Source organism: Myotis brandtii, unplaced genomic scaffold (genome assembly GCF_000412655.1).
Source record: "Myotis brandtii unplaced genomic scaffold, ASM41265v1 scaffold142, whole genome shotgun sequence".
NCBI lineage: Eukaryota > Metazoa > Chordata > Mammalia > Chiroptera > Vespertilionidae > Myotis > Myotis brandtii.
In genome coordinates, this window is record NW_005355081.1 from 351345 (window position 1) to 355266 (window position 3922).

Genomic DNA, 3922 nt, shown 5'->3' on the forward strand with positions numbered 1-3922 from the left:
TGACAGGGGGCAGCGCCCAACCCCCTGATTGGCCCTGCTCTGTGCGTGACAGGGGGTGGCGCCGCAACCTCCCCATCGACCCTGCCTTGAGTGTGACAGGGGGCGGTGCCCCAACCCCCCAATCGGCCCTACCCTGAGCGTGACTGAGGGTGGCATTGCAACCTCCCGATCCGCCCTGCTCTGTGCATGACGGGGCGGCGCCCCAACTCCCCAATCGGCCCTGCTCTGAGCCTGACCAGGGGCTGCACTTAGGGATTGGGCCTGCCCTCTGCCACCCGGGAGCAGGCCTAAGCCAGCAGGTCGTTATCTCCCGAGGGGTCCCAGACTGCGAGAGGGCACAGGCCGGGCTGGGGGACCCCCCTCTCACCCCCCCACCCCCGAGTGCACAAATTTTTGTGCACCGGGCCTCTAGTCTTATATAATAAAAGTATAATATCCAAATAAACCAAATGGCAGAATGAATGGTCACTATGATGCTCACTGACCACCAGGGGGCAGATGCTCAATGCAGGAGCTGCCCCCTAGTGGTCAGTGTGCTCCCACAGGGGGAGCGCCTTTCAGCCAAAAGCCAGGTTCACAGCTGGTGAGTGCAGAGGTGGTGGCAGGAGCCTCACCCTCCTCTGCTGCAGGTGGCCAGTAAGGAGTGAGGGGCCTTGACTGTCTGCCTGCCAGCTTAGGCCCAATCCCTTGGGGGCATTAGGCCTAAGCTGGCAGGCAGACATCCCCCGAAGGGTCCTGGACTGTGAGAGGGTGCAGGCCGGGCTGAGCGACACCCCCCCCCCACCCCCCAGTGCATGAATCTCGTGCACTGGCCTCTAGTAATCAAAATAAAGTAGGAGAATTTAAACTTAAGATAGCATATATGCCTTATACAGGACACTGAAATATGAAAGACATGGTTAAACTCACCCATTTATGGATAATAAAGACCATAATAAACTTTTGAACAAAAATAGATACAGAGGCAGAGCTGCCTCAAACAGACTGTTGAACTACAGCGGGAAGACCAGGGAGGGTTGGGGGGCAGGAAGGGGTGGGGTAAGAGATCAACCGAAGGAATATATGCCTTATACAGGACACTGAAATATGAAAGACTTGGTTAAACTGATAAAAGACTCTATTATAACTCTATTATTGCAACAAAAAACCTTTTAAGCAATTTGTAAAGGGAATAATAAAAAGGTGGCATTTTTTAAAATCGTCACCCGAGGATATTTTTCCATTGTTTTTAGAAGGAGTGAAAGAGAGGTGGGTGGGAGAGAGAGGAGAGAGAGTAACATCAATGGGAGAGAGACACATCAATTGGCTGCCTCCTGTCATTTTATATATGACTCTTTTGCTATTGGACACTTGATATCTGAAACTTAATATTTGTATAATGTAATATAAGCATTTGAACTTGCCATCCAAATTTGCATTATTTGAACTCAATACAAGAGATTTGGATAGCAAGGGAATACTTGTGTATATAAATATTAAAACTTGTCTTTGGATGGTGGCAATATGGACTGTTTTTTCCTTCTTCCTATATTCTATATTCATCAAAATTTATAATGAGTATTTATTTTGTTTATTGGTGGAGAAAATGAATTTGAGAGAAAGAGAGAGAGAGAATTTCATAATATACTAGATTTCTTAGCAACATAATTCAATATGCTTCCAGTCCCTCTGTGCCCTGTGACATCTGTTCTCCCATCTTTGGACAGTATCTAAACCTGTTATGTTTGTACTTTACCTGTGTCTACACCAGGTTAAACTCTCCATGGTTTTGTATAAGGATCAGCATACATTGTGGGGCAAAATTATGTTTACAGTTGTTCATATGGAAATAATACATTAATAAATAAATTCTGGGTTTTGTGTACTCACAACAGTAAACCTGCTTTTGCCTGACCCTGTACTGGGCTGTAAGGCACATGTGGTCTATACAATAGAGCTTAGAGACCATTATGCTAAACGGCACAGATTCTGACAGGAGTTCTGAAAGTCCTAATGTACTACACAGGGGCGTGATGGGCCCTAAAGTCACAGGAGGGTCCTGTACAGCTTCCAGGCCATTGATTCTGGTAGAGAGCTAAAAGCAGCACGAATGACGGAATGCTGAGATGCTCCATTTAGAAAATACACAACTGAAACACACTTTTCCTGTTGGTAAGAATGAATGTCGCCGAAACCGGTTTGGCTCAGTGGATAGAACGTCGGCCTGCGGACTGAAAGGTCCCAGGTTCGATTCCTGTCAAGGGCCGAAACACACTTTTCCTGTTGGTAAGAATGAATGTCAATTAAATACATTTTCTCATACCTGCCCTTTATGAGAAGTAGTAACCAAAAGCAAAACAAAACAAACATTAGTTCAAATAAGAAACACTTTCTACTTAAAATTGGCAAGCCAGCATTAGAGAGAGAAATGATGAGCAACATACTATATTCAAATATGAGCTACTCCATCTTTGAAGCTTAAAGAAAAATCAATTCTGTAATTGAACGATGAAAAACAACCACAAAAATAAATTATGTACTGAATTTAGTAACTACATAAATTAATTAATACATGTGGGTGAAGGACAGATAAAATTCAAAATTAATTTGAAACCAAAGGTAAAATCACTACCCAAGGAAGCAGTTCATTTGATTGGGCGCATTTCCTAGCCCTGGTCGGCAAACTGCGGCTTGCGAGCCACATGTGGCTCTTTGGCCCCTTGAGTGTGGCTCTTCCTAAGCCTTAGGAGTACCTAATTAAGTTAATAACAATGTACCTACCTATATAGTTTAAGTTTTAAAAAGTTGGCTCTCAAAAGAAATTTCAATCGTTGTACTGTTGATATTTGGCTCTGTTGACTAATGAGTTTGCCGACCACTGTTAAGAGGAAGGTAGCTGTAGCATTTGCTCTAAACTCCCCTGTCGTCAAAACAAGGGGAAAAAGATGCTTCATATCCCTGAGAAAACAAACGAGGAACTCAAGAGAAGCCTACATCCTGGACTCCAATGTACTTGGGATTATCCCTGAAGTGAGTCACTAATGACAGGGTGGTGATGCGAACCTATGCCTCTGGGAACATGAAGTTTCACCAGGAGCTGGGGCATGTAGGCTAGCATTTGTTCCACACACAGTTTTGTAATATTATCCTACTCTTGATCCCTAATAGTGGCATTTATTACTCTATACAGGAGATGAAAGGCATATGAAAACTTAGATGGCTCTGTACTGCTTTTCTTGGTCATTGAAGTAATTCTACATTTTACTTGTTTTTTGGTTACCATATGTCAAACTATTTTATATTCATCTAGCAAAATGATTAAGTACAGGGGATTTTGAGCCACACCACCTGGATTTGAATAGCTTTGATAATACTTGCATGGCAAGTAACAATATTATTTTATTTCATGCAAGTTAATGCATAAATGTGTTCATTTAAATGTACATATATCCTCATCATCCTCCAAAAAGAATGTGTGGTGGCTTAAAAGAATAAAAAAGTATTTTTATATAACTTACTTTGTTCATGGCTGGGCATGTTAACCTCTAGTTAAGACTTTTTGATATGGTATATTAAGATAATAAAAGTAAAATGCTAGAAAAATTAAACATTTTAGGTGTTCAATAAGCGACAAATTAATATAATAATGATGGTATCTATACTAATAAAAGGATAATATGCTAATTAGACCAGACATCTTCCAGATGACCATCCAGAGGTACTTCCTGACAAAAGCCTGGCCCGGGCAAAGCCGCCCGCCCGCAGTCCCGGGCGCTAGCACCTGCGGCCCGGGAGAGGGAGAAGCCACCCGCCCCGTGGTCCTAGGTGCCAGAACCTGTGGCTGAGGCCCAGGAAAGGGTGGAGCCGCCCACCCACAGTCCTGGGTGCCTGTGGCTGCGGCCAGCCCAGGCAAAGCTGGCCCAGATCCCGTATGCCTGCGGCT